This window comes from Schistocerca nitens, chromosome 9 (assembly GCF_023898315.1).
Source record: "Schistocerca nitens isolate TAMUIC-IGC-003100 chromosome 9, iqSchNite1.1, whole genome shotgun sequence".
NCBI classification, from domain to species: Eukaryota; Metazoa; Arthropoda; class Insecta; order Orthoptera; family Acrididae; genus Schistocerca; species Schistocerca nitens.
Window position 1 is genome coordinate 90,212,952 of NC_064622.1, and position 25,723 is coordinate 90,238,674.

The 25,723-nt window shown below is 43.0% G+C and overlaps 1 pseudogene; it reads right to left on the bottom strand.

The window, feature by feature from the left end:
* Window positions 1-2,120: 2,120 nt before the first annotated feature.
* Window positions 2,121-2,238, bottom strand: LOC126204541 (5S ribosomal RNA; annotated as a pseudogene).
* Between the last annotated feature and the right edge of the window lie 23,485 nt (window positions 2,239-25,723).

Here is a 25,723-nt window from a genome sequence, read left to right on the forward strand (position 1 = left end):
TGGGAACAAGGATAACTGAAAACTGAGGGACTGGCATAGAGCTATGCTCACGAAACAGACAACCTAGCTAAAAATTTTCAGCATCGTGGAGTAAATGAAGACTGGGATCAAATTAAATCTGGCACATACAAAGCAGTAGGAAAGATAGTTGGATATTATTGAGCTTATAGAAAACCGGAGAATATATAAAAATGTAACTGATGAACAAGGAAAAGCTGAGTACACAAGACTAAGGAATTTAGTCAATAGAGGAGCTAGGAAAGGAGAAGAAAATTTTCTTGATTAAATATGCAGGGAAGTGGAAGAAAATATGCAAAACGGAAGAACTGATTTAGCATACAGAACAGCAAATCAATTTTTTAACAAATGTAAAACGACAGTCTAAGGCACAATAGAAAATAAAGAGAGGAAAATGCTGTTTGGTAATGACATGGTGATGAGATGGAAGGAAAACACATTGGAGTTGTATGCTGCAACACCTCTTTCGTATGAAGTAATAGGAAGAGAAGAGCAAGTAGACGAATATGACAAGGGAGATGACGTTCTGCAAGAATTCTAAAATAACTACGGGACATCAAAACAACGGGTATTGATGACATCCAAGCAGAACTAGCAAAGAATCCTGGTGACAGCATGAAAACGATGCTGCTTAAAGTTATTAGGTCCACCAATAACACAGGAGAGATACCGACAGACTTCCAGAAATGCATCATTGTTCCTATATGAACGTCTGAGATTGAGAATTGGAAGACAGGAGCTGGAAGTGATAGAGAAATTTACTTACCTGGGAAGCAAAATCACAAGTGATGGTAGAAGCCGGAAAGAAATTGCGAGCAGAATACAAAAGAACAAACTGCATTTAATCAGAGGAGGAACTTACTCATCAGTGAGAACATCAGTCTGAAAATATGGAAACGTATCATGAAAGCTTTCGTTTGGAGTGTGGCCCACCAGAAAACACAACAGACTTCCACCCTGCCCTCCAACCAGCTCTCGCTTAACACCACTGAAATCACAAATGGCGATGGTTTCAAGCCAGTGGAATGCACGCCGCAGAACCTAAAGCCCGGGGCTGTCCTTGAGGTAACGCATTTGTAACTGTTCGTTGCATCACTTTGCTGCCAACAGCTGTTCAGATTACTGCTGCAGGTGCAGTACGATGCCACAGAGCCATAGACCGAACACGATGGTCTTCCCTCTCGGTAGTGCCACGTGGCCGTTGGCAGCCTGGTCTTCTTACGACTGTACATCACATTCTCGTGGCCACCGTTGCCAGCAGTCATGCACAGGTGCCACAGTCCTGCCAAGTCTTTCTCCAGTTTTGTGTTCGGAACATTCAGCTTCCCCCAGCCCTAGTACACGACCTCGCTGAAGGTCAGTGAGTTGTTGATAATGACGTCTTTGTCCCCTTAAAAGCATTCTTACCTAACATCAACGCACCACGTCCAATCTCAAGGGTAAATAAAGCTCAGTCCCATTGCAGTTTGTATTTAAAGCGGACCTGATTTACATCCTCATCGTGGAGCTATTTGCGCCAGTATTATGCGACTGGCGCGAAATTTGAAGAGACATCCTGCTTCACGTCTAACAATTTTCATTTATGTCCACCGAGCGAGGTGGCGCAGTGGTTAGCATACTGGACTCGCATTCAATACCGCGTCCGGCCATCCTGATTTAGGTTTTCCGTGGTTTCCCTAAATCTCTCCAGGCAATTGCCGGGATGGCTCCTTTGAAAGGGCACGGACGACTTCCTTATCCATCCTTCCTTAATCCTATGAGACCGATAACCTCGCTGTTTGGTCTCTTCCCCCAAACAACCAACCAACCAACCATTTATGTCCAAGAACTACTTCTTGGCGCTACAATTTTTCACGTCAGTTAATTTCTGATACAGCCACTAAACTACACTAATCTCCGTTCGAACAGGCCATGAAGGATCAAAGGAAACGACCGGCCGCCGTGTCATCCTCAGCCCACAACCGTCATTGGATGTGGATATGAAGGGTCACGTGGTCAGCACACCACTCTCCCGGCCGTATGTCAGCTTACGAGACCGGAGCCGCTGCTTCTCAATCAAGTAGCTCCTCAGTTTGCCTCGCAAGTACTGAGTGCACCCTGCTTGCCAACAGCGCTCCGCAGACCGGATGGTCACCCATCCAAGTGCTAGTCCAGACCGACAGCGCTTAACTTCGGTGATCTGACGGGAACCGGTGTTACCACTGCGGCAAGGCCGTTGGCTTTTGATACAGACACGGAAAACATGTATTAAAATGTCTTCTACTACAGCGAATGAACACATTTTTCCCGGATGCACAGGGAATTTGCAGGGTTTCTAAGAACAAAACGAAGATGGTTGACAGTTTTAAAAAAATTCTCTTTCTTCCAACGGTCTGGATACAAATCGGGTATAACGCTAAGTTTCGGTAAATATAGGTGCCGAGAATTGGCGAAATACGGTTGAATGTATTTTAATAGCACCGTATCGCGAAGCAATTTCTTGTTCGTTGTGAACCAGCTGTGAACAAGTTTTAAGGCTCTTGATAAAGTTTTTAGCTTGCCTATAGAAACAGAAGTCGCATAAATTTTGTTGTAATGATAAAAAATTGTAAACAGCCCAATAACGTTGGAAATTCAATAAACGTTAATGCAAAATACACATGTCTTTCCATCATATTACTTTGAAATATAACATTCAGAGGAAATAACGACGAGTGTTGGAAAAAAATATAAATTAAAAAGAATTAGTAGGAGTCGATCCATCGATTCCCCGATTACTGAGTTTGAACGCTAACCAAATGACTGCCGGCAGCTCTTGTCCACGGTCGCGTAAAACATTTATTACGATTTTCTCGAAATTCCTTAAGTACGACATCTTACTACTTGCGCATTATGTTGTGCTAATAGAGTGTAAAAATTGTTCAAAGTTTGAAGTAAATCAGTGATCCGAACGTCCTGACATCCCCTTGTAAGATTTATATACCGAAAGTTTCCCCAACAATACAGCGCCCGTCAAAAAATTGTATACATACTTTGAACTGTCATAGACAATTTATTTCCCGTTCTACAAGGTTAAATATCTGTCAGAAAGTAATGTTATGTTTCTTCAACATGTGGCAGGAATGGCAAGGAAGTAACTGCAACATGGCGGACGTGCGTTTGAGCTTTGAAGCGCGGAAGCAGATAATTAAGTGGTACTGGAATTTGAGAATGTAGCTGCGGTTCGAAGACAGTGGAGAAGTGAGTATGGTACAGAACCACCTTCAAGGTTAACAATTACACGTCTACGAGACAAATTCGAAATTCATGGAACAGTGTGTAATGTGCATAAAGGTCGATCAGGGCGACCTCGTACAGCTACAAGTGATGATTCCACAACTGCGGTCTTGGACCTGTTTCAGTGTTCGCCTCAAAAATCTTCAAGGCAAGCGGCACGTGAGAGTAATGTAAGTGCTAGTAGTGTGCTACACATTCTGAAGAAAGGCAAGTTTCGTATGTACATTCCAAGGCTGGTGCAACAGCTAAGTGATGACGATACAGATCGAAGGTTAGAATTTTGTGAATGGGTTCAGGAGACGGTGAGACGTGAACTGGAATTTATGGGTAGCATTATTTGGTCGGATGAAGCCCAATTCAAACTCAATGGAACTGTCAATAGGCAGAAATGTGTGTACTGGGCTGAAGATAATCCTCACATTACAGTTGAAAAGGCTGTGAATTTGCCTGGTGTATATGTGTGGTGTGGTTTGTCGTCTGCAAGGGGACTCATTGGGCCTTTCCGCTTTTGAAGGTACTGTTACTGGAGAAACGTTCCTAACAATGCTTGCTGACTCCATATTCCCTGCCATTCGTGCATTATACGGTAATGATGAGTTTTATTTCCAACAATATGGCGCCCCGCCGCACTATCATAGGGACGTACGAGCATACCTGGATCACAATGTGCCAAGCCAGTGGATAGGACGCAGGGGACCAATCGAGTTTCCTGCACGCTCTCCAGACCTCACGCCGCTGGATTTATTCTTATGGGGCACAGTAAAAGATGAGGTGTACAAACGTAAACCACGTAACCTGGACACACTTTGGAATGAGATTCAGGCGATGTGCGCAGAAACCTCATTGGACACTTTGGTACGATGTACGGAATCAGTGGTGACTCGTACTCAGAAATGTATTGATGCTGAAGGCCACCAGTTTAAACATTAATCACATTTGTAAAGTACATTTATTTTTCCATTTGGACTTTAAGCTTTCCATTTCCAGAAATTTAACATTGTAGAATGGGAAATAAATTTTCTATGACGCTTCAGAGTGTGTATACATTTTTTGACGCACCCTGTATTTACGCTGTAGAGGTTAAACTTATGTTAAGAGCGTGCTGGGTGATTACAAGTCCGTCGCTCTGTATTGGCGAATTTATGGAGTTTGGCGGTGATTCGTTGGTGCCGCAGGCCCGCGGAGAGCTTCTTTACCGTCACGTGACCGCTCGCGGCCGTGGAGGCGTGCCCAGTGGCTTGGGGTCTCTCTCCGTTGCGTGGTGTGACAGCGCGAGCAACGCCTGCAGAACAGAGAATATTGTCGGCCGTGAGGGTTCAAATGATTCAAATGGCTCTGAGCAGTATGGGACTTAACATCTGAGGTCATCAGTCCCCTAGAACGTAGAACTACTTAAACATAAATAACCAAAGGACATCACCCACATCCATGCCCGAGGCAGGATTCGAACCTGCGACCGTAGCGGTCGCGCGGTTCCAAACTGAAGCGCCTAGAACCGCTCGGCCACACTGGCCGGCGGCTGTGAGGGCCGGAGGCGACTTACCCGTACGTTTTTTCAGTCTGGATGTCGCATAACCTGTAGGATTCTTACGGTTGTGTGACAACGTGGAAAATGGATTCTTGCAGGGATTTCATTGATGAAAAGAACGAACAGCGATTTGGAATCGTGGATGTGTTCGTCTCTCGCCTTGACTGTTGCCAGTGTAGGTTGGTGCTGTCCGTTAAGCATCGATGAATTGAGATCTGACTCGATACTTTCGTTATGATGTTTATACACGCTCAGTGGGAAAGAAAAAACATAGGTACAAAGACGGTAATTGCTAAGAAATTATGGTAACAGAAAAAATACTTTAGCTGATCGATGAAACAAGGAAGTACAAAAATATTCAGGGAAATTGAAGAAAAAAGATATACAAGTCGATGAGGAATATAATAAACAGGAAGGCCAGGGAAGCTAAGACAATAAAGCTGCGCGAAATACGTGAAGAAATCGAAAAAGAAACGATTGTCGGGAGGACTGACTCAGAATATAAGAAAGTCAAAACTACCTTCGGTGAAATTAAAGGCAAGGATAGTAACATTAAGAGTGCAATGGGAATACCATTGATAAATGCTGAGAAGAGAGTGGATGGATGGAAAGAGTACATTGAAGACCTCTATGAGGCGGTAGATTTGTCTGATTTGATGGAAAAAGAAACACGATTCGATTTAGAAGAGGGAGGGGATACATCTTTAGAATCAAAGTTTAAAAGAGCTTTGGAGGACTTAAGATCATATAAAGCAGAAGGGGTAGGTAATATCCATCAGAATTTCTAAAATCATTGTGGGAAGTTGCAACAAAGCTACTATTCATGATGGTGTGTGGAATGTTTGAGGCTGGCGACATACCATCTGACTTTGGGAAAAACATCATTCACACAATTCCGAAGGCTGCAAGAGGCGACAAGTGCGAGAATTATCGCACAATCAGATTAACTGGTCATGCATCCAAGTCGCTGACTAGAGTAATATACAGAAGAATGGAAAGGAAAATTGAGGATGTGTTAGATGACGATCATTTTGGCTTTAGGAGAGGTAAAGACACCAGAGAGACAATTCGGACGCTGCAGTTGATAATGGAAGCAAGACTGAGGAAAAATCAAAACACATTCATAAGATCTGTCGACCTGGAAAAAGCGTTTGACACTGTAAAATGATGCAATATGTCTCAAATTCTGAAAAAAGTAGGAGTAAACTGAAGCGATAGCTGGGTAAACTACAGTATGTACGAGAATCAAGAGGGGCTAATAACAATGGACGACCAAGAACGAGGTGCTCGGATTAAAAAGGGTGTAAGACAGGGATGTAGTCTTTCATTCGAAGAAGCAATAATAGAAATAAAAGAAAGGTTCAGGAGTGGAATTAAACTTCAACGTGAAAGGATATCAGTGGCACGATTCACTGCTGACATTGCAATCCTGAGTGAAAGTGGAGAAGAATTAGATGATATGCTGAATGGAATAAAGAATCTAATATGGATTGAAAGTAAATCGAAGAAAGACGAAAGTAATGAGAAGTAGTAGAAATGAGAAGAGCGAGAAACTTATCATCAGGATTGATGGTCATGCAGTGGACGAAGTTAAGGAATTCCGCTACATAGGAAGCAAAATAACCAATGACGGTCGGAGCAAAGAGGACATCAAAAGCAGACTAGCACTGGCAAGAAGGGCATTTCTCTGCCAAGAAAAGTCTACTAGTATCAAAAATGGGAGTTAATTTGAGGGAGAAATTTCTGAGGATGTACGTTTTGAGCAGAGCATTGTACGGTAGTGAAACATGGACTCTTTGGAAAGGGGGACAGAAGAGAAACGAAGCATTTGAGATGTGGCGCTACAGACGAATGTTCAAAATTAAGTGAGCTGATGAGGTAAGGAATGAGGAGGTTCTGCGCACAAATGAAGAGGAAGGGAATATCTGGAACACACTGACCTAGAGAAGGGACAGGATGATAGGACATCAGTTAAGACATCAGCGAATTACTTCAATGGTACTAGAGGAAGCTGTAGAGGGAAAAAGTGTTGAGGAAAACTGACATTGGAATAGGTACAGCAAATAACTGAGGATTTAGGTTGCAAATGCCACTCTGACATGAAGAGGTTGGCACTGGAGAGAAATTCGTGGCGGGCCGCATCAAACCATTCTGAAGACTGATGACATACAAAAAAGAAAAAAAAGAACAAAAAACTAAAAGCTCGCTGAGGTTTAGGCATCATGTGCGTTCGGCTAAAACTATGACCGTCGTACTGTGGAGGCTTGGGCTCTGGCCAGCTATTCAATAAACTGCTAATTGCTTGCTGTGTTAAGGTGCCACGGTATCTTCCTAATACGATGAGTGTCTTATCTGTTGTGTTCGTGTTTGAAGATTTAATTAAATACTGCTTGTCTCCAGTTGAATATTGTCGAGATATCTGTGAGCCCTTTGGGTGTCAGCGTGGCAGAGCGGTTCTAGGCGCTTCAGTCTGGAACCGCGCGACCGCTACGGTAGCAGGATCGAATCCTGCCTCGGGCATGGACGTGTGTGTTGTCCTTAGGTTAGTTAGGTTTAAGTAGTTCTACGTTCTACGGGACTGATAACCTCAGATGTTAAGTCTTATAGTGCTCAGAGCCATTTGAACCATTTGAGCCCTTTAGGTGTGCCAGAACACTGGTTTATGGCTTTAGTGCTAGCTACTGCGAAGGGCGTTAGTAGTCACCCTTGTCGTTGTTGATTTGGTTACACGTAATAAAGCTCCAGCTTTCTGGTACCGTAATGTAAGTTACAAATACTGTGGTCATGTTCAGACACGTTAAGTTGGCTTTGTAGTTATAGGCTAGTGTAAGATGTGAAGGGTGAATAGGGCTAAAGCCTGAGTAGTTATTACAGGATTATATATTGCGGGTTTCACTCAGAAGGCTAGGCAGGTTACTGCCTGCTTACGTTACTGTAAACGCTAGTGCCGAAAACGTATGGCTGCCTGAAACTAAGTTATTTGTAAGTGCGTTCACTTTGTGGCCGCGTACAATAGCGCACCAGATTGATAAGTGTAATAGCCAGACACTGTGTGTTGTTTGAGTGGCTAGTATACTTGGTTATCTGTGACGTCAAGTGTGTGTTACGCCGTTGTGGTGTAGTTTATATGCTTTTGTGGTTGAGGCTGATCAACGACATATGTAGATATATCTTTTCGAATCAGTTCGAATATATTAAACTTTCTTGAGACCGAGAAGCTTATATCCACGAATCAGCATGGTTTTAGAAAGCATCGCTCGTCCGAAACTCAGCTTGCCCTTTTCTCAAATTATGAACTATGGATGAAGAGTAAGAGGCAGATGCCATTTTTTTAGGTTATCAGGAGGCGTTTGACGCGGTGTCCCATTGCAGGCTGTTGACGAAGGTAAAGCTCATGCAATAAGTTCACAGGTATGAGAGTGGTTCGAAGTCTTCTTAAGTAATAAAACCCAGTATGTTGTCCTCGACTGTGAGTGTTGTAATTTCATTTCATTTATTGCATACTGAAAAACCTGCTACCTGTTTAAAAAAAAAAACATTTCGTACATTTTACAATTTTGCGTGTTACAATACATTGTTACATATTCATAACTTTTTTTTCCTTGGGCAATAAAAGAAGAGTAACAATGAGTAGCTACTGGAATAAAATTAACACAAATTGAGGAAAAGAAAACAAAAACAAATTAAAAATTTAAGAAGACAGTTGATAGAAGAGATTTTTAATGGAAGAAAATGTCCCAGTATCTAGCTGTTCCAGGTCACAGGACATCGGAACAACTTCGAGCCAGCTCCAGATGGAGCAGCAATTTGCTTAGATCTAAGTACAACTGATATTAATATGTTATTTAAAGTTTTTCATTAAATATAATAAACTAGTATACATTTATCATATTAATTTTACTGTTGATTGCTGGGAATGCTGGAAGTTCGTTGAGCCTCGCCTTCGCAGGAAGTTTCAGCTCAGTGTGTTTCTGTAATGTATTCCGTTATGAAGTTAAACGTAGTAATTATTTACATGTTATTTATCTATGGTTACAGTTCTTATACATTTTATACATTTTTGTACATTTTCTATCGTTGGATGTTCAGTGTATATAGGATGATTATAATTAAAGTTAAACTTTCAAACTGTTGCAGGAATAACACCACTGGTCAGAATGACGTCAAATTGCAACGGAATATTATCGGTCAAGGGGGAAAAAATATCGCAAAAGAAAAATAAATAGTTACAAAATGTAGCAATAGATGGCGCTGTAAGCATCATACTTTAATAGTGCTCGACTACGAATGAGAAATGAATCATACAACAATGCCTAAGGTGTACGTGTGACATTAAACAAACTGTACTACTCAGTGTGCATGAGTGTACAGGTGTGATACTGCATGTTACGTAGGCCCTTTCACTACGGCAAGGTCATATCACATCGGATGGGAAAAATCGGTTTTTAATTGTCCTGAGACCAAAAACCGCATAAAAGCATCTATCACCTCGGTTTTTAACTGTCCTGAGGCCAAAAACCGCATAAAAAGTATCAGTCACATCGGTTTTTAATTGTCCTGAGGCCAAAAACCCCATAAAAAGCAGCACTCAAAATCAAATTGGATTATTAATTTTCGTGTGACTGGTGCAAAACATGTTCAATATGCTGCCCACCGTTTTTTGTAACAAGTTGAAATCAAGAAACAGCATGTTCCATAAGTGATCGAAGTGTTGCAGCAGTCACGTTCAGAATATGTTGCGCAATGCGTGTCTTCAATGTAGCTAAGTGTGCAATAGAAACACTGAACACAACATCTTTCAGGTAGCCCCACAGCCAGAAGTCCCACGGATTAAGGTCAGGTGATGGGGACGGCAAGGCTGTAGAGAAATAGCGGCTAATAAGTCTCAAAAATGAGATCGACAGGAAGTGCAAAATGGCTAAGCAGGGATGGCCAGAGGACAAATATAAGGATGTAGAGGCTTATCTCACTAGGGGTAAGATAGATACTGCCTACAGGATAATTAAAGAGACCTGTGGAGAAAGGAGAACCACTTCCATGAATATCAGGAGCTTTGATGGAAACCCAGTTCTAAGCAAAGAAGGGAAAGCAGAAAGGTGGAAGGAGTATATAGAGGGTCTATATAAGGGCGATGTACTTGAGGAAAATATTATGGAAATAGAAGAGGATGTAGATGAAGATAAAATGGGAGATATGATACTGCGTGAAGAGTTTGACAGAGCACTGAAGGACCTGAGTCGAAACAAGGCCCCCGGAGCAGACAACATTCCATTAGAACTACTGACAGCCTTGGGAGAGCCAGTCCTGACAAAACTCTACCATCTGGTGAGCAAGATGTATGAGACAGGCGAAATACCCTCAGACTTCAAGAAGAATATAATAATTCCAATCCCAAAGAAAGCAGGTGCTAACAGATGTGAAAATTACCCAACTATCAGTTTAATAAGTCACAGCAGCAAAACACTAACGCGAATTCTTTAGAAACGAATGGAAAAAGTGATAGAAGCCGACCTCGGGGAAGATCAGTTAGGATTCCGTAGAAATGTTGGAACACGTGAGGCAATACTGACCCTAAGACTTATCTTAGAAGAAAGATTAAAGAAAGGCAAACCTACGTTTCTAGCATTTGTAGACCTAGAGAAAGCTTTTGACAATGTTGATTGGAATACACTCTTTCAAATTCTGAAGGGGCAGGGGTAAAATATAGGGAGCGAAAGGCAATTTACAATTTGTACAGAAAGCAGATGGCAGTTATTAGAGTCGAGGGGCATGAAAGGGAATCCGTGGTTTGGAAGGGAGTGAGACAAGATTGTAGCCTATCCCCGATGTTATTCATTCTGTATAGTGAGCAAGCAATAAAGGAAACACAAGAAAAGTTCTGAGTAGGTATTAAAATCCATGGAGAAAAGATAAAAACTTTGAGGTTCGCCGATGACATTGTAATTCTGTCAGAGACAACAAAGGACTTGGAAGAGCAGTTGAACGGAATGGACAGTGTCTTGAAAGGAGGGTATAACATGAACATCAACAAACGCAAAACGAGGATAATGGAATGTAGTCGAATTGAGTCGGTTGATGCTGAGGGAATTAGATTACGAAATGAGACACTTAAAGTAGTAAAGGAGTTTTGCTATTTGGGGAGCAAAATAACTGATGATGATCGAAATAGAGAGGATATAAAATGTAGACTGGCAATCGCAAGGAAAGCGTTTCTGAAGAAGAGAAATTTGTTAACATCGAGTATAGATTTAAGTGCCAGGTAGTCGTTTCTGAAAATATTTGTATGGATTGTAGCCATGTATGGAAGTGAAACGTGGACGATAAATAGTTTAGACAAAAAGGGAATAGATGCTTTCGAAATGTGGTGCTACAGAAGAATGCTGAAGATTAGATGGGTAGATGACATAACTAATGAGGAGGTATTGAATAGAATTGGGGAGAAGAGGAGTTTGAGGCACAACTTGACTAGAAGAAGGGATCGGTTGGTGGGGAATGTTCTGAGGCATCAAGGGATCACCAGTTTAGTATTGGAGGGCAGCGTGGAGGGCAAAAATCGTAGAAGGAGACTAAGAGATGAATACACTAAGCAGATTCAGAAGGATGTAGGCTGCAGTAGGTACTGGGAGATGAAGAAACTTGCACAAGATAGAGTAGCATGGAGAGCTGCATCAAACAGTCTCAGAACTGAAGACCACAACAACAACAAGTCTAGCATTTCCGAAATGGGGCTTCAGCAGGTGCTGAACTAGATTTTCAATGTGCAGAGGTACGCCATCTTACATAAAATGATCCCACCACACATCCAAGCTGTTGGAGAGCTGGAATGACGTGGTTGCGCAAAAGATACTCCTAGCGTTCATCAGTGACGGTACAGGTAACAGGACTAGAAACACCTGTCTCTTATAAAAAATGTCGCCCTATGATAAATGATGCCGTAAACTCGGAACAAACAGTGACCTTTTCAGGATGAAGTTGTACTGGTTGATTTGGGTTTGGATTTTCCGTTGTCCATATTCGACAATCTGTGTATTGACATATCCTGTCAGATAGAAGTGGGCTTCGTCTGTCCACAAAATCCTCCACTCCCAGTCATTGTCCACTTCCATGTGAGCAAGAAATTCGAAAGCAAAAGTCTCTCTTGCTGACTGGTCAACAGAAAGCAACTCGTGCACAAGGATAATTTTGAATGGATAGTAAAGAAGGATGTTTCATAGGATTTTACGCGCCATGCTCACGGGTGTGCCCAGTGTTCGCGCAATTCGTGCACTTCACGTTTGCACACCACCACTCGTCTCCTCGTGCATTGCCTTGGCCGCTGCTTCCACTGACGTCGAATCAATTCCATTCCTCCCTCTGGTAGGCTGCACACCGAAAGAACCCCTCTTTTCGAATTTCCGAATCATTTTCTCCAGACACACGGCAGACGTCAAACCCTCCAGTGTCGGAAACTTCTGCAGAGCGACGTGTGACCATTCATCATTCTTGTAATACGTCTTTACCAGGAGAGCGCCATCCTACACTGAGACAGTCATGGCGAACGTGGCAGATGCGAAAGAGATGAAAAGCCGTGTACCCGGTGTGTTTATGACAACTTCAGTGTGTCTTGCGCATGAGAGGTGTTTTCATTTACGTATTCTGACACACACAGCACCTTCTATTGATAAATTTTCAACTATTTCTTTCTTCTGCCATACGTTTTCCCCTTCTCCGATAATATTCCGTTGGAATTTGACGTCATTGTGGCCAGTGGTGTTATTTCTACAGCTTTTTGAAAGTTCAACTTTAATTATAATCACCCTGTACTTTTTTCATTATTCTTATTTTTTGTATTATCCTATGAATCCATATTGTCTTGTTATGTGTTTGTTGAGGCATCCGAGTTGGTGTGTTGTTGTCGGATTCGTTTCGTGTGTTGTTTTGTGGTATGATTCCCTGTTCTCATGTATAGTCGTTCCTCTCTGTATGCTGTGTGGAATGCTTGTGAAATTTTGTCAGAGATGGTGTTTAGTTCCAACCAGTCATCTTGCTATCTTATCCTTTGTCGTATGTAATTCTGCTGTTGAGGTCGTATGTGTCTGAACATGTCGCAATATTATGTTATGTTCCGCTGTGCAAATATCTGTGTCACTTAGTCCAGCACGATGGAGATGTTGTGGGTACCGTCCTTGTCCCGTAATTAAGTGTCCCATAGCAAGTGTCGGATCTGCATATTTCATGCTCATTCGTTCTCTGATGTTCGGGAAGAATGTGTTTTCCCTGCGTCCTTTTTCTGTTGCGTCCCATTCAGTCTGCCAAATATAATTTCGCCATTCATTAAGTTGTTTCTTGTCAGTTATGTGTTTCCAGTAATTTCCTGTACTTTTTTCTATCGTTCCTTTTTCATCCAGTATGCAGCAGTTCTGGAACGTACTGTAATATCTATTGGGTACACATCCAGGATGACGCATCATGCCTCTGTAGGTGTTGTCCCAAACGCTCCTGACATTCTTAAAAGTATGCTACTTTGTCCTCCTCGTACAGTGGTTTGGTGTGATAAGAGGCAGAGGCGATGGGCCCATGTGCCGGCTACAAAGCGCAGAATGGTCTCAAACAGGAGGATACGATAGGTGCGTATCATCTGTAGCGGTAGTCTACACTGTGCAGTGTTGAGTCTAGCTAGTTTATACATCAGTTTTGCAGCTTTATCAGTCGCGAGTTTTGCCGTTCTTTAAATGAAAGTTTTGATATATCTTGCCGTAAGTTTTCGTTGTACGGGGTTACTGTCAAGTCTTATAGTTCGGTTTCTTTGTAACACTCACTTTAAAAATAGGTAGACAGTTTTGTTGTCCTCGTCACCGTTTCAGACGGTCGTCGCCCCCGCCCCGACCCTCGTAATGACCCTCCCCCAAATTACGTCCATGACTATTCCTGTGCCAACTGGAATGCCTACCGGGATACCCTCTCCATCCAGGTCGATAACCACCCCTTCACCTACCACCACCCTGACGATGTAACCCACGCCGCCTCGTTTCTCCAGCAGACCTTGTCTGAGGCCGTGGAGGCCCACGTCCCTACTGTCGCCATCCACCCCCACCGTCCTACCTTACCCCCACAGGCCATCCTCCTCCTCCGTGAATCCCGCCGTCTCTACCGTGCCTTCCTCCACACGCGTGACCCGGACACACTCCGACGCCACCGGCAACTCCAGCGACACATTCGAAATTTGCTCGCGGCTAAGAAACGCCGGGACTGGCGACAGACATGCACCCGTTTAAATGCTACCCTACCTATAAACTCGTCCAAGTTCTGGTCAGCCTTCCGTCACCTTACCGGAACTAAACCCTCCCCCTACTATCATCTTCTCCATGATGATCACCCCTTCCCTGACACCCTTAGTAAGGCCAGTCACTTTGCCTTTTACCTCTCCGATGTCTTTTCCATCCCCAATGATCCCCAGTTCGATTACTCCCTCTTCCTGGATGTCCGCGATCGAACTGACACCTCTGTCCCTCCCCTCGCTCCTGGTTTCCAGTACTTGGACAACGTTGCACACACGGAACTCAATGCCCCTATCACTACACCGGATCTCATTGCTACACTCCGCCCAAAACGCAACACCGCTCCTGGTCACGATAGTGTCACCTACCGTCACCTTCGTGAAGCTCCTGTCTCTTTCCTCTCCTCCCTGGCCAGGCTCTACAATGTAGTCCTGTCCACCGGTTACTACCCTGACCTGTGGAACACCTCCCTTATCCTGATGTTCCTTAAACCTGGTAAACCGCCGTCCGCCATCTCCTCCTACCGTCCCATCAGCCTTACCTCGGTCTTCAGCAAGGTCCTGGAATCTATCCTCACCCGCCGCACCCACTAGCATCTCCGCCAGCACCGCCTACTTCCCGTTACCCAGTTTAGCTTTCGGCCGTCCTTCTCTTCCGACGACCTTCTCCTTCACCTCACTCATCTCCTTTCCGAACAGCTTAATTCCCGTCGCTCCGCAATCTTCCTCTCCCTGGACCTCGAATGTGCTTATGACCGCATATGGCATTCTGGTCTCCTCTTCAAGCTCAAAACCTTCGCCCTTCCCATTAACTACGTCCGTCTGATCGGCTCCTTTCTCTCCCACCGTCCTTCCTACATCTAACACGGATTCCTACATCTTTTTTCCCTCCACCGGTGTGCCCCAAGGCTCCGTCCTCTCTCCCCTTCTGTACCTTTTATATACGGCGGACATGCCGCCGCCGTCACCCCCAGCCCACCTTCTCCAGTTTGCCGATGACACCGCCTTCCTTGACCTTGCCTCCAACCTGCAGCACTCCCAACACCTTCTCCAATCCCATCTTGACCAGTTCACCACTTGGTGCAACCAGTGGTTGCCCAAGGTCAATCCCTCCAAAACCCAGGCGATCTTTGTAGGCAAAACCACCCCTTCCTTCCGCCTCCACGACGTCCTATCGCCCTCACCCCTACCCTTAAGTACCTTCGTGTCACCCTTGACCGTCGCCTCTCCTGGACTCCCCACCTCCGGACGATCCAAGCCAAGGCCTCTGTCCCTCTATTCCTCCCCCCATCTCCTCTGTCATTGGTATCTCTGCACCCCCCTCTCCCTCCCCCTCTTCCCCTCTTGGCAGGTCCCAGGACTCGCACACGTTACGTGGACTTTCGCGCGCCGGAGATCATCGCCATTAGTGTATCCTGTGTGTGCCTTCGTTTTGTGTTTAGTGTTCTTTCACCGTCACGCCTCCACTGTTCACGTGTGCCGTCGCAGTCTTCCGTGTTATGTGCGTCGTGTCAACAAGTGGTAGTGTTTTTCTCGTCCAGCGTGAACAGCTTCATGTTTATTGTTTTTTGTATCTACATTTTTGCCCGCGTTTTTATTGTATTGTCTGTGCCACCTATATGTCATCTTAATGTACCACTTAAGGCTGAAGAACATACAAACTCCACTCCAAACACTCCATACAAATACTTTCTGAAACGACTTCCTGACGCTTAAATCTATACTCGATGCTAACAAATTTCTCTTCTTTAGAAACGCTTTCCTTGCCATTGCCAGTCTACATTTTATACCCTCTCTACTTCGACCATCATCACTTATTTTGCTCCCCAAATAGCAAAACTTCTTTACTACTTTAAGCGTCTCATTTCCTAATCTGATCCCCTCAGCATCACCCGACTTCATTCGACTACATTCCATTATCCTCGTTTTGTTTCTGTTGATGTTCATCTTATACCCTCCTTTCAAGACACTGTCCATACCGTTCAACTGCTCTTCCAAGTCCTTTGCTGTCTCTGACAGAATTACAAAATCATCTTATAACTGCCATCTGGTTTCTGTACAAATTGTAAATAGCCTTACGCTCCCTGTATTTTACCCCTGACACCTTCAGAATTTGAAAGAGAGTATTCCAGTTACCATTGTCAAATGCTTTCTCTAAATCTACAAATGCTAGAAACGTAGGTTTGCCTTTTCTTAATCTTTCTTCTAAGATAAGTCGTAAGGTTAGTATTACCTCACGTGATCCAACACTTCTACGGAAGTCAAACTGATCTTCCCCGAGGTCCGCTTCTACGAGTTTTTCCATTCGTCTGTAAAGAATTCGCGTTAGTATTTTGCAGCTGTGACTTATTAAACTGATAGTTCGGTAATTTTCACATCTGTCAACACCTGATTTCTTTGGGATTGGAATTATTATATTCTTCTTGTAGTCTGAGGGTATTTCGCCTGTCTCATACATCTTGCTCACCAGATGGTAGAGTTTTGTCATGACTCGCACTCCCAAGGCCGTCAGTAGTTCTAATGGAATGTTGTCTACTCCCGGGGCCTTGTTTCGACTCAGGTACTTCAGTGCTCTGTCAGACTCTTCACCCAGTATCTTATCTCCCATTTCGTCTTCATCTACATCCTCTTCCATTTCCATAATACATATTGTCCTCAAGTACATCGCCCTTGTATAAACCCTCTATATACTCCTTCCACCTTTCCGCCTTCCCTTCTTTGCTTAGAACTGGGTTTCCATCTGAGCTCTTGATATTCATAAAAGTGGTTCTCTTCTCTCCAAAGGTCTCCTTAATTTTCCTGTAGGCAGTATCTATCTTACCCCTAGTGAGATAAGCCTCTACATCCTTACATTTGTCCTCTAGCCATCCCTGCTTAGCCATTTTGCCCCTCCTGTCGATCTCATTTTTGAGACGTTTGTATTCCTTTTTGCCTGCTTCATTTACTGCATTTTTATATTTTCTCCTTTCATCAATTAAATTATTTCTTCTGTTACCCAAGGATTTCAATTAGCCCTCGTCTTTTTACCTACTTGATCGTGTGCTGCCTTCACTACTTCATCCCTCAGAGCTACCCATTCTTCTTCTACTGTATTTCTTTCCCCCATTCCTGTCAATTGTTCCATTATGCTTTCCCTGAAACTCTCTACAACCTCTGGTTCTTTCAGTTTATCTAGGTCCCATCTCCTTAAATTAGCACCTTTCTGTAGTTTCTTCAGTTGTAATCTACAGTTCATAACCAATAGATTGTAGTCAGAGTTCACATCTGCCCCTGGAAATGTCTTACAATTTAAACCTGATTCCTAAATCTCTGTCTTACCATTATATAATATATTTTATACCTTCTAGTATCTCCAGGATTCTTCCATGTATACAACCTTCTTTTATGATTCTTGAACCAAGTATTAGCTATGATTAAGTTATGCTCTGTGCAAAATTCTACAAGGCGGCTTCCTCCATTTCTTCCCCCCAATCCATATTCACCTACTATGTTTCCTTCTCTCCGTTTTCCTACTGACGAATTCCAGTCACCCATGACTATTAAATTTTCGTCTCCCTTCACTACCTGAATAATTTCTTTTATCTCATCATACATTTCATCAATTTCTTCATCATCTGCAGATCTAGTTGGCTTATAAACTTGTACTGCTGTAGTAAGCGTGGGCTTTGTGTCTATCTTGGCCACAATAATGCGTTCACTATGCTTACCCGCACTCCTATTTTTTTATTCATTATTAAACCAACTCCTGCATTACCCCTATTTGATTTTGTATTTATAAGCCTGTATTCACCTGTCCAAAAGTCTTGTTCCTCCTGCCACCGAACTTCACTAATTCCCACTATATCTAACTTTAACCTATCCATTTCCCTTTTTAAATTTTCTAACCTACCTGCCCGATTAAGGGATCTGACATTCCACGCTCCGATCCGTAGAACGCCAGTTTTCTTTCTCCTGATAACGACGTCCTCTTGAGTAGTCCCCGCCCGGAGATCCGAATGGGGGACTATTTTACCTCCGGAATATTTTACCCAAGAGGACGCCATCATCATTTAATCATACAGTAAAGCTGCATGTCCTCGGGAAAAATTACGGCTGTAGTTTCCCCTTGCTTTCAGCCGTTCGCATTACCAGCACAGTGAGGCCGTTTTTGGTTAATGTTACAAGGCCAGATCAGTCAATCATCCAGACTGTTGCCCCTGCAACTACTGAAAAGGCTGCGTTCTAGGCGCTCAGTCAGGAACCGCGCGACTGCTACGGTCGCAGGTTCGAATCCTGCCTCGGGCAGGGATGTGTGTGATGTCCTTAGGTTAGTTAGGTTTAAGTAGTTCTAAGTTCTAGGGGACTTATGACCACAGATGTTGAGTCCCATAGTGCACAGAGCCATTTGAACCATTTTTTTGGAAAGGCTGCTGCCCCTCTTCAGGAACCACACGTTTGTCTGGCCTCTCAACAGATAGCCCTCCGTTGTGGTTGCACCTACGGTACGGCCATCTGTATCGCTGAGGTACGCAAGCCTCCCCACCTACGGTAAGGTCCATGGTTCATGGGGGTGGAAGATCGCCGAAATATTCTGCCCGTTGGACACTGTAGACCGGCAGTTCACCCGTGGATATTTTGGTTATCAAATACGCCGGGAGAAGCTCAAGAATAACACATATATAATGCTTTCCTGAACACATTTCTCATGCTCTTTGGGAGTTATTTTCCGTTACAACGTTCAACGTTCTAAACGGGATAGTAGCACTAAAAGGCAGAATGTGTGGCTGATAAGGGGGATAAGGGTTACATGTAGAACAAAATGGGAATTATATCAAAATGTTAGAAGTAGTCACAATCAAGCTACAGTAGCCCATTCCAAACAGTATTCGAAGGTGCTTAAAATGTTATTAGGAAGACAAAGAGTATGTGGTACGCAAATAGTCAGTTGTGAAGGTCAGTTGTGAAGGAAGTGTCTGGTCAATGCCACAAGGTCGACAATATAAATATTTCTGTTACTGGTTAGTTAGATTTATGAACAGTGTTTAACAATCTTTTCGGAGACCTACTTGGGAGTTAAATAAAAATTTAGTCTCTACAGGGAATCTTGGAAAATACCTTTCCGAAACTGATGCCCGAAACACTCCTCTGGAATACTGACAAGAGGGATATTGAGTCAATAATTAAATCACGGAAAGCTAAGGATTCTCATGGATATGATAGAGTGCTTATCAGAATATCAAAGTACTGTGCCACACATGTTAGCCCTGTACGTAGCCAATTTTGTAATTTTTCCTTTAATAACGTCATTTTCCTGAACAATTAAACTACTCAGTAGTAAAGCCACTTTATAAGAAGGGAGAAAGAGATAATGTAGACAATTTTAGACCTATTTCTATGCCACCAGTGTTTGCTAAATTTATTGAAAAGGCTGCATATGTAAGGATAATTCTCAATTTTATGTCTCATAATTTGCTTTCGAATGTACAGTTGTGCTTTAGAAGACGTTTAACAACTGAAAATGCTATATGCTCTTTCCTCTGTGGCGTGCTGGATGGATTAAAGAAAAGGTTTCGAACGATAGGCATATTTCTAAATGTAACTAACGGGTTTGATTGTGTGGATCACAAAATATTGCTCCAGAAGTTAGACCATTACAGAATATGAGGAGTGGCTTACAATTGGTTCACCTCCTACTTTAACAACAGGCAGAAAAGGGTCATTATTCACAGTATTGAGAGCGGATGTGGTGTTGGGTCTGAGTGGGGTACTGTCAAATGGAGGGTACGCCAAGGATCAATGTTGGGGCCATCCATGTCCATATTTATATAAATGATATCTCCTAAAGTATAACATGTAATTCTAAATTATTTCTGTTTGCTGATGCCAGCTTGATGGTAGAGGATGCTGTGTGCAACATTTGCTCTGTTTCAAATCGTGCAGTTCATGACATAAGCTCACGGCTTGTAGAAAATAAACTAATGCTATATCACAGTAAGACATTTTACAGTTTCTAACACACACTTCAACAAAACCTGACTTCTAATTTCTCAGAATGGGCATTTGATTAGTGAAACTGCACAGCTGAAACTTCTAGGTGTTAAAATAGGTAGTAAACTGTCGTGGGAAGCCCACATCTACTTTATTTTCATTCACTTATGTCATATGGTATTATACACTCCTGGAAATTGAAATAAGAACACCGTGAATTCATTGTCCCAGGAAGGGTAAACTTTATTGACACATTCCTGGGGTCAGATACATCACATGATCACACTGACAGAACCACAGGCACATAGACACAGGCAACAGAGCATGCACAATGTCGGCACTAGTACAGTGTATATCCACCTTTCGCAGCAATGCAGGCTGCTATTCTCCCATGGAGACGATCGTAGAGATGCTGGATGTAGTCCTGTGGAACGGCTTGCCATGCCATTTCCACCTGGCGCCTCAGTTGGACCAGCGTTCGTGTTGGACGTGCAGACCGCGTGAGACGACGCTTCATCCAGTCCCAAACATGCTCAAGGGGGGACAGATCCGGAGATCTTGCTGGCCAGGGTAGTTGACTTACACCTTCTAGAGCACGTTGGGTGGCACGGGATACATGCGGACGTGCATTGTCCTGTTGGAACAGCAAGTTCCCTTGCCGGTCTAGGAATGGTAGAACGATGGGTTCGATGACGGTTTGGATGTACCGTGCACTATTCAGTGTCCCCTCGACGATCACCAGTGGTGTACGGCCAGTGTAGGAGATCGCTCCCCACACCATGATGCCGGGTGTTGGCCCTGTGTGCCTCGGTCGTATGCAGTTCTGATTGTGGCGCTCACCTGCACGGCGCCAAACACGCATACGACCATCATTGGCACCAAGGCAGAAGCGACTCTCATCGCTGAAGACGACACGTCTCCATTCGTCCCTCCATTCAAGCCTGTCGCGACACCACAGGAGGCGGGCTGCACGATGTTGGGGCGTGAGCGGAAGACGGCCTAACGGTGTGCGGGACCGTAGCCCAGCTTCATGGAGACGGTTGCGAATGGTCCTCGCCGATACCCCAGGAGCAACAGTGTCCCTAATTTGCTGGGAAGTGGCGGTGCGGTCCCCTACGGCACTGCGTAGAATCCTACGGTCTTGGCGTGCATCCGTGCGTCGCTGCGGTCCGGTCCCAGGTCGACGGGCACGTGCACCTTCCGCCGACCACTGGCGACAACATCGATGTACTGTGGAGACCTCACGCCCCACGTGTTGAGCAATTCGGCGGTACGTCCACCCGGCCTCCCGCATGCCTACTATACGCCCTCGCTCAAAGTCCGTCAACTGCACATACGGTTCACGTCCACGCTGTCGCGGCATGCTACCAGTGTTAAAGACTGCGTTGGAGCTCCGTATGCCACGGCAAACTGGCTGACACTGACGGCGGCGGTGCACAAATGCTGCGCAGCTAGCGCCATTCGACGGCCAACACCGCGGTTCCTGGTGTGTCCGCTGTGCCGTGCGTGTGATCATTGCTTGTACAGCCCTCTCGCAGTGTCCGGAGCAAGTATGGTGGGTCTGACACACCGGTGTCAATGTGTTCTTTTTTTCCATTTCCAGGAGTGTATGTTGGGGTAACTCTTCCCGTTCTAAAAGGATATTTTTACTCAGAAAGAGACAATTTGGGTAATAAGTGTTGCAAGTTTGCGAAACCCTTGTCGACCTCTGTTCACTAGTCTTGGTATTTTGACATTGATCACTCAGTATATATATTCTTTACTGTCGTTTCTTGCCAATAATGTCAGCTTATTCCCAGGGATTAGCAGCTTTCACCCAGTTAATACTCGGCAGAAATCCAATCTGCACTGGGATTGCGCAAAGTAGAGATAACACATACTTCAAATAGATCCAAAAATTTAGTAAAACACTTATCAGAACCAAAATACATTAATATAGGCGTTCTGCAAAGTAGCATATTAGGACCAATACTATTCTTCATATACATCAATGACTTTCCCAGTAGTGTTACTGATGGCGAAAAAATTCTCTTCATTGATGACAGCAATATTGTAGTCACTGAGAAAACAAGAGAACTCCCTGAAGAGAAAGCAAATGAAGCTCTCAAGGAAGTTTACGACTGGTCAATTAGCAATAAAGTGGCATTGAACATGAAGAAAACTAATGCCATGAATTCCAGTTTGAAGAGGGAAAATGACAATGTTGATATAAATGTAGATGGCAACTCTATAGACTGTGTAACAAATGCAAAATTTCTAGGAATGAATATTGATTCTCAGTTGAAGTGGTGTTAACAAACAAAGGTACTTGCAAACAGAATGTCATCAGCAGGTTATGATGTTAGAATCCTATCATCAGTGTGTAACATTCAGTGTCTTTTTGTTGCATACTATTCATATGTACACTCAATTCTTAGCAATGGCATTCATTTTTGGGGAACAAATGCACAAAATATGAACACAGTTTTCAAACTCCAGAAAAGAGCGATAAGATTCATAACAAAAATGATAGTCAAGCTAATTGTAAAGATTTGTTCAAAACACTGGGGATTTTAACTGCTTGGTGTGAATACCTTTACCACTCAGTTGTACGCATCAAAAATTACGTTGGCAATTACTGTACAAACAGTTCTGTCCATGATCATAGAACAAGAGCTAGACTCAACTTACATTTGCCAAGAAAAAGTAAACATGAATCTCAAAACAGCATTTTCTACCAAGGAATAAAGTTGTACAATTAATTACCAAAAGAGATAAAAAAATTGCAAAAACACACTTACTTAAAAAGGCAGCTAAAAAGTACATATTATGCAATACATTTTATACATTGAAGGATTACTTACATAAAACAGAGTAGGGGTTTGGTAAAAAACACTTTCATACAAATCAATAATACTAATGATTATAAGACATCCAACATTGACACACCTGCACAAAAAGTTTTTCCCTTCTTTCATCCTTTGCTAGAAAAACTTACCCCCATGCTATGCATTGTACAATACTAACACCTCTTTCTTTTTCTGAGCTCAACATCTCACTTATTGTAGAGGGATGCTGACTGAGTTTTTCAGGATAGCAAATGGGAAGTTGTGGTACAGAAAATGGCCCAGAGGTCACCAGTGTGTGTATGTGTGTGTGTGTGTGTGTGTGTGTGTGTGTGTGTGTGTGTGTGTAGTGAGTGAAATGTTATGAAACAATGTATGTATAGTGTGGGTAGTGACTGATAGCGAGATATGAGTGAACAGTGTGGCATTACATTCTTTAATAAGTCATTTGTAAATCTAATAATTGTCTGTAACTAGAAGTCTGTAAATGTATATGTAAACGAATTAGCTTATTTTAAATTGGTCTAAACTTGTAAATACTTTGACATGTTCTATATCCTTGTAAAAAGAGATCTACAGATGAATAAACCTGCTACTACTAGTACTTCCTTTACTCTTGTGCAGAAAGGTGAACAGTATACTGCCGCATCCATTTTAAATAAGCTATCACAAGAATTTAAAAATCTTAGCATCTTTGAAAACTAAACTGAAGAGCTTCCTCATGTGTCACTCCTTTTATTCTGTTGAGGAGTTCTTTGAAAAATTAAGCTGATTATTATGTTATATTGTTGATTGCATTTACTTAACTTACGGATTGATTTTTTAGGTTGATAAGGATTTTATTTTATCTCGTATTTCTTTTATGTTGTGATTTCATATAACGACACGTTCAATGACCTTGGAGATTTGCTCCTCAATTTGGTCATATGGAACGAGACATGTATGTAAATGAGTAAATAAGTAAATAAAAATTCAGGGAAATGGAAATATCCACACTGTCATATGAAGGGCTTATTTCAATAGTGGTACAAGTCCATTACCTTCACATCTCTGCCTATACTGCTTCTGCAGTTAATGATTCAAACAAACAGAATGAAAGGTTTGTCTCTAGCAAGAAGCCATTTGCTTGAATATTTCTGGTATCTCAACTGCAGATTTTTCAGCGCTCTTTTAACATTAGGACTCTGTATCTCACAATGAACAAAAATGGGCTTGTACCACTATTGAAATTAGCCCTTCATATTATAGTCTCGTAGACTACTGCAGCAATAGAGTTGAATAAAGGCGTGCAGTCCATCGAAGGGTCGTCAAAAGTATTACGAAAGGCTACCCACAGGGTCTATATGCGGTCCCGTATTCTGGGACATCGCTATAGAAACCTCTTTTGTACAGTCTTGATGAGAATAACAGGGTAATATGAGTAATTCCCTATGCAAATTACGTAAAGGTTATTACATCGGCCAGCTCAAGAGCAGATCTAGAACTATGGGCAACACAGATACTGCAAGAAGTAAATAACTGGTGTAACAACAAATAACTTCAAAAGTAGCCAACAAAACTGTCTAGCTATTTTTAAAGTGAGTGTTACAAAGAAACCGAACTATCAGACTTGACAGTAACCCCATACAACGAAAACTTACGACAAGATATATCGAAAACTTTCATTTAAAGAACGGCAAAACTCGCGACTGATAAAGCTGCAAAACTGATGTATAAACTAGCTAGACTCAACACTGCACAGTGTAGACTACCGCTACAGATGATACGCACCTATCGTATCCTCCTGTTTGAGACCATTATGCGCTTTGTAGCCGGCACATGGGCCCATCGCCTCTGCCTCTTATCACACCAAACCACTGTACGAGGAGGACAAAGTAGCATACTTTTAAGAATGTCAGGAGCGTTTGGGACAACACCTACAGAGGCATGATGCGTCATCCTGGATGTGTACCCAATAGATATTACAGTACGTTCCAGAACTGCTGCATACTGGATGAAAAAGGAACGATAGAAAAAAGTACAGGAAATTACTGGAAACATATAACTGACAAGAAACAACTTAATGAATGGCGAAATTATATTTGGCAGACTGAATGGGACGCAACAGAAAAAGGACGCAGGGAAAACACATTCTTCCCGAACATCAGAGAACGAATGAGCATGAAATATGCAGATCCGACACTTGCTATGGGACACTTAATTACGGGACAAGGACGGTACCCACAACATCTCCATCGTGCTGGACTAAGTGACACAGATATTTGCACAGCGGAACATAACATAATATTGCGACATGTTCAGACACATACGACCTCAACAGCAGAATTACATACGACAAAGGATAAGATAGCAAGATGACTGGTTGGAACTAAACACCATCTCTGACAAAATTTCACAAGCATTCCACACAGCATACAGAGAGGAACGACTATACATGAGAACAGGGAATCATACCACAAAACAACACACGAAACGAATCCGACAAGCCGGCCGAAGTGGCCGTGCGGTTAAAGGCGCTGCAGTCTGGAGCCGCAAGACCGTTACGGTCGCAGGTTCGAATCCTGCCTCGGGCATGGATGTTTGTGATGTCCTTAGGTTAGTTAGGTTTAACTAGTTCTAAGTTCTAGGGGACTAATGACCTCAGCAGTTGAGTCCCATAGTGCTCAGAGCCATTTGAACCATTTTTGAATCCGACAACAACACACCAACTCGGATGCCTCAACAAACACATAACAAGACAATATGGATTCATAGGATAATACAAAAAATAAGAATAATGAAAAAAGTACAGGGTGATTATAATTAAAGTTAAACTTTCAAAAAGCTGTAGAAATAACACCACTGGCCACAATGACGTCAAATTCCAACGGAATA